Genomic DNA, 12395 nt, shown 5'->3' on the forward strand with positions numbered 1-12395 from the left:
TCCGACTTCACTGTAGCCTATAGTAGCCTTTTCATAAATTATATTTGTATTAGGCTGTCCTAAGAGTTTATAATATTTAGAGAAATGTAAGGTTTCAAATACAAAAGTATTGGTAGTAGTTGCTGGACATTTAGACTGAATGTTTCATTTATCCTCATCTTGCGCCAATGCACGCAACTGTTTTGCCAGGTTTTATTTGTGTTGTTTCTCATAAGCGTGCATCCGTTGTCCGTCAACAACACAGTAGTCTGTGCCTTGACTTCAGTGCGCTGACTCTCTCCCCCCCCGCCCCTTGCGCTTCAACTACATGCAAAAGGCCCGTTCGCAGTACAGCTACGTTCTGCTGGCAAATGTAAACACACTGAGCCGCTATTTCCTACTTCCGGTCCCCCCGCAGGATGTTTCCCACACAGGATTTTTGCTCCAGTAAATTCCCGCGGAAACAGGTGGATAGAGTACCTGCTTCCAAAAATACTTTGCGAGGCGTTGTGAGCTTGTAGATCGGCTAATTTCACAATATTTATCTGTGGAACCATGTCAGACTAAATGTAATGCTTCAACTGCTACAATTCCAAGTGATTGTCAGGGTGGGGGGTCCCCAGTTCAAATATGATTATTTTTGGGGGTCCCGGCCTGAAAAGGTTGAGAACCACTGCTCTATAGTATGGTATAAACCTGATTACGCTTACAGGGTCTCATCGCTGTTTCTTTTTTTCCATGAATCTCAGAATGCAAAATTAGCTCTTTTTTTTTATCCTCACTTGGAGGTGGAAACATGTCTGTTGTCAAATAAATAGCATTTTATTTGCTCCCTCTCACTTGGTGTCTGTTGTCTCTGCTTAGTTTGTTGATTAAATGAAACGGGGTCCAAATGTACACTACGTACTTTAGGGCATAGAACCCTGCTGGGCCTTTCACCACCCCCCAACCAGGGATGTGAGCTCTGACCGACTGACCGGACCGGTCCAGCCACGGCACTCACCAGGCCATATCGCCTGTATAATTAATCAGCCCGTCTCGGGTGAACTCTCATAAACACTCTGTTATCATTTAGGATCCAGTGTCTCGTTAACAGACCATTCAGGGCTCTACATTTATACCAGGCGATGACTATACCTCCCCCATCATGCCTACTACACCACTGCCTATAATGAGTTGACCCGGGGTCATTTGTCACTCAGCAGACACAGCGGCTACACCGTGGGCCCGCCAGGCCGCCATTGGGAGCCTCCAGGCCCTTCAATGGAAACCCGAGACGGTTCGACCGGCGGTGGCGAGTTTCAAGCGTGCCGCCGCGGCCGTCTCGGGTTTTCCGAAGTCCTCGTCAGGTCTCCTTGGTAACGCTACTCGAAGCCCATTTCTTTCGCTCCCTGCACAACCCCCCCCCCCCCCCCCACCACCACACCCCTGGTCCACCAGGTGCTGTGTTCTGTTTTGGTGAGACTTTGAAGGCAGTGGGGTTGTGTGGGAGTGTGACAGCTCGGGTTAAGGACGCAGATAACTGAGAGGTGTACTCTCTGTAACAAAAAGAAAGCTCTCCCTAGCCCGAAGGAACGGGATATTGAAAGGGAGGTATTTTCAGTTACATTTCCTCATCCGTTTACTTAGCCTTTGACCCTATTAACACTCGCCTGCTGGCTCCCTTCCAGCAGCCGGTATTCTCTAAGATTGGGTCCTTGACACAGGCTAAATACAGTGCGTCCATTATTCACAGGGTTCCGCATGTCACTTAAATACAGCACGCTTCGACAGTTTTGTGAGATTTCGCTGTGTGTGCAGCATGCCCCGCGTACATTGAGTGCAATTGCCTCTGTTGTAGTGGTACCATTGAAAACTGTGTAACAGCATTGACCCCACTTGGCTGATGTACACAATGGTGTCAGACACAAGTTAAAACGCAAACACCTCTGAGAATTGTTGTATGTACGAATTATTAAATCTGTCTGATTTAAAGTTACAATCTGTACCTTTTATGTCCGTTACCGACCTCTTCTGATGGAGAGAGATCATTGCAATGATGTCAGAACTGCGACTTTATTGCAGCGCATCTGGGGCCCTATCTTGCGCGCCACTTTACCCCAATGCCTTTGGCATTTTTTACTATTTTGAAAAACATCTTTAAATAGTTCAAATAGCCGATCTACACGCTCACAACGTGTCAATGTAGACGGCTATTTGAACTATTTAAAGATGTTTTTTAGCATAGTAAAACGTTCCAAAGATTTTGGCATAAGGGCACAAGATAGAGCCCCTAGTGTCCAATCCAGTGCACCGTTTGCTTCAAATAACTTTATTAATATTGCCGACTAGTACAGTAGGTGTCCTACCCGACAGGCAGGCAGGGTCCGAATTTCTCAATGGAAGAATAGGGAGACCACCTCCAACCACTGCAGAGATGTGAAACACTTAACATATTATATTAAAATAACATTTTATTCATTAAAGGTTGAAAAAAATGGACCTGGAACACTATACAAATGAAGCTGATAAATGGGTACTCTCTCCTGATTGGCTGAAATTGTATTTTCTGTTTATAATAATACAAATAATAATAAACTGTATTTATCAAAGCTTTTCGAAATATGGTGCTTCAGTGGCAATATAAAGTACTGTACACCAATAATGATTCAGCTTAATTTTTTTTATTTTTTTTATGTTTAGACTGAAAAATTCAGCTTAAAAACAGATGGTAAGATAAACAACTATACAAAAATCTATAAAACAAAACAATAAAAACAATAAACAAAGTGATCTAAGAGAAGGCCTTGGTATAGTTCCCGAGGCAAGGCGTTCCACAGTCTAGGTGTCCGGGCTGCAAGAGCCTGATCACCCATACTGACGAGGCGATGGGGAACAGTCAAGAGAGCCCTGCCTGAGGATCCAAGGTTCGCACAGGCTCATACGATTCCAGCATATCTAAAATGTAACTGGGAGCCTGACCTCGCAAGGCCAGGACTGGTGTGATGCGGTCGCGCCTCCTACAGTTAGTCAATAGTCTAGCTGCCGAATTCACAAGTTGGAGACGAGAGATAGCCTTTTTGTTGAGCCCAGAATACAGTAATCTAGGCCTGAGGAAATTAAGGCATGAATTACCTTTTCAAGGTCTGCGAATGACAGGAATGACTAATTTTTTAAAATGTTTCTCAACTGGAAGAAGCAAGACTGTTTATTAAAGAGCTGGAGAGACAAGGAGACTCCTGTTACTGAACAAACACTCTACAGCAATGATTACTATCAGAATGTGCTTTAACCTTTTTACAAAAAACATTTATTTTTAACCAAAAATATCACTTACCCTACCTTTTAACTTATTTTAACAGTAAGATCTAATCTGTATTCAGTGTTGGGTAACGTGCGTTAGTAATGTAACGCCGTTACGTAATATATTACCGAATTGCGGTAACGGGTAATATAGCGCATTACTACAAGGAGAAGCTGTAATATATTATTAAAATGACACTACGTTACTACGTTACTTTGTGCGTTACCCACCAAAGTGAAGGTGTTTTTTTATCCACCCACAAAGCCGCAGCCTACAGCAAAATCCCTGTTAAAACTAAGCACGCACCTCTCTCTACAGCTATCATTGTCAACAAATCTCTGTGATTCTAATTTTACTATAATCAGCTGAAGGGAGAGTGTCAATTCCTTGTGCCAATTGTGTTTATATAAGATGGTAGTCTATTTAATTTATTTAAAGAAGGCAAGTTAAGCATCACACAATGCAATGTCAGTTTTATTCATCGATTACGCAGGAAATAATTAACTGATTACAAAAATATAAAATAATCTCTAATCAGTAACATGTAGGTGATATTTATGTCTATCAAATGTGGTTTTATTGAAAGGCAATTAAAGTCCAGAGCTAAGTTAGAAGCCAAACATTGGGTGTGTGTGCTCAATGTAAAATCCCCATGGTGCGGCTGCAGAGTTCATGTCAGACTCTGTCGGAACGTGAGCAGTGTTGCCAGATTGTGCGAGAGGAATAAGCAACTAGGTCTATGAAAACAAGGCCAAAAGAAGCGACTATAATAGGCCACATGAGCACTTCAAACCTATATATATGTCGTCCATTAAACAATGTGCATATTTATATATGTTGGCTATTTGAAAATAGACGACCTACAAGCTCACAACCGTTCTACCATTATTTACAAGCAACTTCAGAAAAACAAGCCCAATGTGGCTTATAATAATCAGACCAGGCAACACAGCAGACAGGGAGATATAATATATTATATTGGATTGGGGATAAATGGCTAGCACAGTCTTCTCTTAAAGGTCAAATAAAATGAGGATTTTTTTATTTAAAGAGTAGCCGACGGTATAAATATAATTGTATAGAGCTGAGTTCTTTGTAGACCATATAAATGAGTCTTAACTCTAACTGTCTAGTAAATTTTTTAAACTCATGCCATGTCTATCTAAATGAGTGTCGGCTGCAGTGGCGTTTGGTGGATTCTAACGTTGACCGGACCAGAACCGGTTTGACGGCTAAACTGGTTTTTAATGGCCACTCATTAACAATTCGGCCGAATGCAAATGAGCCCCATTTGAAAAGAAAGGCGACTTTCTGTGGTCGGCTACAACAGAATAGGGTGAGGGGCTGCTAATGTTGATTTTTAGTTTTTTAGCTGGGTTTACAGACCGGGCCATGGCCTCGTTGGCCCCAATGACGATACGCGCCTGGTCGGCTGGGAATGTCAAAATGCTGTGTTAAGAGATTTGATTTGCCTCTTTGACCACACATGGATGGAGTTTAGATCCCATAGGGACGGTTGTGTTACTTAAAATTGGCTAGTTGTTGGTTGTCAAACAAGTGGTACTGTAGGTCAAGATGCATTTTGTTATGATGTGTTATTGGTTGACACAATGACACTACAGTATAACTGTTCACTGTTCAGAGAGGTCAAATTTTGAACAATTAAATGACCGTAACCATATTTCTATGTCCTTATCTTAATTTCATAGGCTCAACATTCTATGCTGCTCATGCAGTCCTTGTTCTGTGGACTTTAATTTAAAAAAAAAGGTATAGAAAGAGGCTAGTCTTGTCATGTCATTATAGGCTACATTATAGAAGGTATGTCTATTAATAAATTGATTAATTTAAGTCAAATTGATTCATTAATGTAATTCATAATCCTATCTTATAATGTAAATGCCTGCCCATCTGCCATCTCTGTGTCCCAAAAATAATTTGTGGGCTAATAATAATAATACAAAATCTAGATTATTTAATTGTTCAATTGTAGCTTCTTTTTTTAAAGTAACTAAAAAGTAATATGTAATATTAATATATTACTGTTGCTCAGACATTAATGTATTACTTTAAAATGAAGGTAATAAGTAATAGTAATATATTACTAAAATAAAGTAACTTGCCCAACACTGTCTGTAGTACACGCTCACAACTTGTCGACCTGATGTGAGCTTGTAGATGTGCTTTTAATCCACTATTCATCGTACAGCAAAGTATATAGGGCTTATGTGGTTGATTTACTTTTGTGAATTTAACACTCACTCAAATGAGCCTTTCATATGCATTTTCCTTCTCAAACTGTGCAGATAGTTCGGTGGCACAACCCTTATTAGGTTTGAGTGCCACCTAACACTGAGCCTTTATTAGATGCTCCACTCTGTGCGTCAGTGTTTTCAAAAACAAAGGCAGAGAAGAGGCTGCTAATTAGCAGGCAAGGCTACTGTTTGTACTGTATTTAACGAGTGAATCCTCCTCGTTAGTGTGCCATGAGGTAATTAGAGAGAAATAGAGTGAGGAAGGGAAAGAAGAACTAATAAATCAACAGTCAGGGACCCTTCCTAACGGTAGGGGGACGTCGTAAATAGTGATGACCATTTGACCTCTGGAGTCACCTGTGGTTAAAATGCTACCCGTATACTTGTTTTGTTCTCATTTGTGTCATTGGATTGAAGCTATTTTTCAGGGGGAAACAAATGTATTTCCTTGGCGCAACAATGAGAAAAAAAAGATAAGTAAAAGTGCATTTTCAAAAATCATTGATTGCATAGATAGATGTGTATGCATTAAGCTGAAAGAAAATACATTCCTATTCATATCTCTTTCTATGAATATGTATGAAACCTGAACATTCTAACATATAAAAAAGTAAACTCCTGGTTTGAGTACAGATTGGTTTGTTAAGCATTCTGTTCAATTAGGGCCAGGCAATACAGTGTATCAATGTTGTACTGTATCTATACCATGAAATGTGACTATATTGTCTGGTTCTGATAGTAATCACTGCTAGTGCTAGAGAGTGTTTGTTCAGTAACAACAGGGGTCTCTCTGTCTCTCCAGCTCTTAAGTAAACAGAAAATATGCAATATTGCAAATTTAATCTAACCACAGGAGACAGAACCCAATCAGCTTAAATTTTATAGTGTTCCTAACCCTATCCTGTATCATGTGAGTTCTCTCTCCTGATCGGATAAAATTATATGAACTGATTTCTCAAATTCACTGTGTGTGTGTGTGTGTGTGTGTGTGTGTGTGTGTGTGTGTGTGTGTGTGTGCGTGTGCGTGCACGTGCGTGTGTGCGCGTGTGCGCGTGTGTGTGTGTGTGACTTTAAATGTGGAACTATAAATGTATCATATCAACAACGAGTGCTCAGAAGTCCTCTTACGCTGTAGGAAATGGTACATTTTACTTAAACCGAGCGGCAGAGATGACTCAGGTTGAGCTCAACACATTTCAACATGTTTTTCAATACGATATAGTGACTCAACTGAAGGAGTAGGATGATTCAATAACTATATTGTATACTGTATATCAAGGTGTCTCTCTCTCTCTCCCCCCGTTCTGAATCAGACTCTACTTATAGTCGCGGACGCGGTAGGGACTGGTGAGTGTGTGGGGAGATGAGGAGACGAAAATAATCTCGTGTTTGGCCGGGTAGGCCACCTTATCTCAGTTTCCAGTGAGCATGGGCGGCCAATGAGAGTGGACTTCTGGGCCGCCCACCTGGTGACTATAGGCCTGCGTGTGGGTGCAGCAGCATAGAGGACACTGCTGCTCATCAGCCTCACACACACACACACGCACACACACGCACACGCACACAGTCACACACTCAGGAAGACACAGAAAGACAGACAGACAGACAGACAGTATACCTTACATACTATATATATGTTCATGTACTGTAAATAAAACATGCTTACACACATAACTAAGACTCAGTGGTGGAAAAAGTACTCAAATTCTTTACTTAAGTAAAAGTACCAATACTGCAATATAAAAATACTCTGTTACAAGTAAAAGTCCAGAATAAAAAAAGTACTTGAGTAAAAGTACAAAAGTATTGGCATCAAAATGTACTTAAAGTACCAAAAGTAAAAGTACTAAATATTTGAAAATAGCCGATCTACAAGCTCACAACGCGTCGCGGTGCGACGCGTTGTGAGCTTGTAGATCTGCTATTTTCAAATAGCCTAGGTATAAAATAGGGCTAAAGTGGTTAATGTATGTTTTATAATATCATAATTTATATCTGAAAAGTAACTAGTACTAAAGTTTTCAAATAATTGTAGTGGAGTAAAAGTACAATATTTGCCTCTGAGATGTAGTGGAGTAGAAGTAAAAGTATTGGAAATTGGAAATACTCAAGTTAAGTACAAATACCTCAAAATGTCACTTAAGTACAGTACTTAAGTAAATGTACTTAGTTACTTTCCACCACTGCTAAGACTTGATGAGCCTGGCTGCTGTGGTCTCACTTGAACGTACATACACACATACTCTCTCTCTCACACACACACACACACACACACACACACACACACACACACACACACACACACACACACACACACACACACACACACACGCACGTCGCAGGCGCGGGCGCATGCATAAACAAGCATGCACACTGTACGTGTGAATATAGCCTTGCTGCTGTATATACGTACGTCATGAGCATGCATACAGACAGTCATACCTATATACCACGCAAGCATGCTGTCACATACTCATATCAGCCTCGCTGCTGTGATGACGCACATCAATCAGAACACACACACATGTATGTATCCCGGATATACACAAGCATGCATATGTGTGTGTGTGTGTGTGTGCGTGCGTGTGTGTGTGTGTGTGTGTGTGTGTGTGTGTGTGTGCTTGTGGGGCATGTGAACTTGCACATTACGCATTTGTGCTAACATAGCAGGCAGTCTATCACCGTTCACCTCATCCTTATGAAAATGAAGTCAATCGTTTACAATACCATTTAAACGGTCCAGTTTATTGCCCTGCATGTACACATAACGTCATAAAGTCCCGTGCTCTCCTCTTCATCACGGCCCCGCGTCGTCCAAGCCGTGTGACATGTCTGCATGATTGCATGTACGAGGACACCTATGAATAAATTATGAATAATTGATCATATATGTGTTATCCCACAAGGTCACGTAAGAGGCATTGTCTAGTATTCTGTCTAGCGGCCCATCTTCCCCTATCCCTCATCTGCCGTCGTCCCCTTCTCTCTTTCTCTTTCCATTGCCGTCCCGGGCCTACGGTTTCATACGTGACACATGTCCCGTGCAGGGTGGTGCCATTGTGTGATGTTGTCCTATCTATGCGGCGGTGTGGAGTGCGAGGCCATTGTCACTTGCTGACAGTTGGCTCTCTGTCATCCATCTCGTTTCGGGATTAGCCTGAGCGCTCTCTCCCCGTTGGCTGGGGGTGGCTGACCAGCACCGTCCCCCTCCTGGGAATGAATGTGCTGCCCTTTTAACGCCCCTGTCGCCTGTCAGCACCTTTCACACAGAATATTATGCAAGTCCCGAGGAACCTCAATCCACTCCGTCACTCCCCCGTTATATTTCTGTCTCCTCTCTGTCTTTCTTTCTCAACCTCTCCCTTTGTCCGCCTTTTGCAACCGACCTCTTGACAGCATGCTTTCTTTTAAAAAAATTTTTACAGCAGCTCATCACAGCTAGTCACAGAAAAGCTCTGAATTGGCTGATTGCATGGCCTTCCTTGCCACTAAGATGTAACATACTGTCAGAGCCGGCGGAAACAACAGACAGTGAGGCAGAAAGAGACGGACAGTTTATGTGGGCTTTTAACCCTTTAAGACCTGACCTGAGGCCATTCTTAAAGACATTTTCTAAATCCTAACAGTTTTTTGAAAAGAATTTGAAAAAAAAAAATTCAAGATTTTTCAAAAATAGCAGATCTACAAGCTCATAGCGCGGCACTCGGTGCCGCGCTATGAGCTTGTATATCTGCTATTTTTGAATAGCCAAATAAATCTTAAAGTGACACAGATGCGTTCCAGGTATTAATGGGTTAAAGGAGGGATATACAAACAAACGATATATCTTCTATATAAATAATGGAGCTCAGCATAAATCGCACATAATTCATGACGAAAATCATAAGTCACGACACATCTGGCTAATTGAATTGCTCCTGGCAGCCCAGAGAGCACGCAGAACCATTTTAAGTTTAGCTTTATTGAATTATTAAATCAGAAAAGGAGGACATTAACATTTAAGGGAACATTTTCCAGGCTCGCTGGCCGGCAGAGAGGAGCGGGAAAAAGCGTTGCGACTCCCCGCCCACACGCACGCACGCAAAAACAATCTGGAAACCAGATTACCTTTGAAAATTGTATTACTCTGCGGTACGTCAATGTCCTATCACTGGGCCCGTATTACTCCCGACGCCGGCCTATCCATAGTAATGACTTCTTTTGTGCCACGGTACATTTGAGCCGTTGTGTTTTGTTTTGTCAGACGTTGCGCGTACATTGACTTTGAATAATTGAGCATCAGTGTGCATGTTGTACATTAGTGTGGTCCGTGTGCCCGTTCTAGTATGCGTGTTTATAAATGTGTCTGTGTGTGTGTGTGGGTGTGGGTGTGTGTGTGTGTGTGTGTGTGTGTGGTTTCAGTCCTGTGCAACTCCGTGTTACTGTCTGTGACAGGAAGAAGAGTGTATAAGCTCAGGGCAGATTCTCTTGATGCATTTTATCGACACATCGTACTCCATATTACATGTCCATACTTTATATTAGACATCCATCATAGTTCATATTACATGTCCTTCATACTTTACAGTATTATTATATTAATATCAACTCAGTTTTATTTAGGCTATGTAGCGCCAAATCGCAAAACAGAATGTACAGTATATCTCATGACACTTTACATATAGAGCAGGTAAAGACCATACTCTGATTCACAGAGACCCATGTGCAAGTGCTTGGTGATGGGGGCAAGGAATGACTCCCCTTTAATGGGAAGAAAGAAACCTCATGCAGAACATGGCTCTAGGTGGGCGGCCATTTGCCTTGACCTGTTGGGGTTGAGAGAGAGACAGAGACAGAGAGGAAGGGAGCGAGGGCAGGAGAGAAAGACAGAGGTGTACTATAAACAATAACTAGAATAATGTGCCACAGTCATAGTCCATGGAAACGCTCGATCCGCAGTCTGTAATTAGGCCTGTCACAATTACTACATAATTGCCTAATTGCAATTATTTGAGATAATTGCTCCTTTTTTTTTTTTTGCATAATCGTCATAATCATTAACCTGCTGAAAAATGTTCATATATTTTCAAACGTTTTTCAAACGGAGTGGAAATAGCAGATCTACAAGCTCAAAACGTGCCGCATCGTGATGCGTTTTGAGCTTGTAGATCGGCTATTTTCATTTTTCATGTTTAAAAAAAAAAATGATAAAGTTATTCAATTATGTAGGTTATTTGTCATATCTGCCCTGTGCACCTTTTATTTATGAAGCCTAAAAGCCAAACAGAAATTTATTTTTTATTCATAATGTTCCAATGTTCAACAACAGAAACGCAAGTAAAATGTCATAATCGTGACAGCCCTATCTGTAATCATGATACATGCAAGAAATCATGATCTGATCATGATCCAAGCCTGTAAGATGAGAAAGCAGAACAACTCTGGGGAAGTAGTGAAGTTGATAACATATGCATTGATGGGACATGAATGTGTACAGATAGAGAGGGAGAGGCCCCTGTAATCTAAGCCTACAGCGGTATAACTACTGTACGATTGAGTCCTCAGCTTGTAAGCTTTATCAAAAGGTTTCATGACATCATATTTCTATATATATTTTTTTTTTGTTTTTTTGGGGGGTTTTCTGACCTCAATTACACGCACAAAAAAAATTGAACATTCAGTGGATTTTCTGTGGTCTGGGGTTTTCTGAATAATTAGGCTCAGAAAGGTGCTGTGATTGGCCCGTGGACTTTGATGTCATAGTCCATTAATCCCACCCCCTCTCCTCTCCGCCCCTCCCCTATCCTTCTCCTTTGGGGGGGCAGAGCAGAGGTGATGATTGACAGGCAAAATCCCTCAACAGCGACACCCGCAGGTAAATCGTTTTTTTTTTTTCATTGCAGTTGAAAAGGCCTCATAACAAAAAAAAACTGCCATGGCTCACTGGAGTGGATTTGTCAGTTAAAACCTTTTAATACACGTTGGAAGGACCATGATAAAGACTTTCAATGTTTTGTAAACCAGCATGTCATGACACCTTTAAGTCTACTCTCAAATGTAGAGAGGAAACTTGGAGATGGTTCCACTGGAGAGGAGCCACAGTTGAAGGCTCTGCCTTACTATCTACTTATGGAGATTCTAGGAACCACAAGTAGGCTTGAATTCTGTGAGCACAGAGTTGGGTGTAATAAGGTACAATCGCGGGGCCTGACCTTTAAGGGCTTTGTAGTTGCGAAGGATTTTAAATTACATTCCCCCTTTATAAGGAGCCAGTGCAGAGAAGCTAATATGGAAGAAATACTGTATGTGCTGCAGCACTCCAACTGGAGTCGTTAGAGATTTTTGAGCTGACCTGATAAGGAATTGCAATAATCCAGCCTGGAGGTAACAAATGTGTGGATTAGTTCTTCTGCATCTGTTTGAGCCAGGGTGTGCCGTAGTTTTGCAATGATATGTACAGTAGGTGAAAAAGGCCATCCTTGAAAAGTGTTTCATGTGAGAGTCCAAATCCTCATACAGCGGTTTGTATATCTTATGAAAATGTATGCACATTATTATTTTGTGCATAATCCTTCTTGGTGTGGGCACTCGCCCGAATTGAATTGAATTGAATTTGGTGCATAGAATGTGTGCAGTAAATAAATTATGGATGTTTGGAAAATCAGTCTTTTCTCCAGGGACTATTTTAGACTAGGCTTTTCAAATCAATACACACATAAAAAATGCATTAAAATGCATATAGAAACAAAAATAAAGGGTGCCACGAAGTTCACTGTGATGGATTACCTATCTCAAGCGTAGTGTATCTCGTACTTGGTTCATCATACATCATAATTCATACCACATGTCCATCATACTTTATATAATGACTATCATACATCATTATACATGTCTATCAT

The sequence above is a fragment of the Gymnoscopelus braueri genome, assembly GCF_963280865.1.
Source record: "Gymnoscopelus braueri genome assembly, chromosome: 16".
NCBI lineage: Eukaryota > Metazoa > Chordata > Actinopteri > Myctophiformes > Myctophidae > Gymnoscopelus > Gymnoscopelus braueri.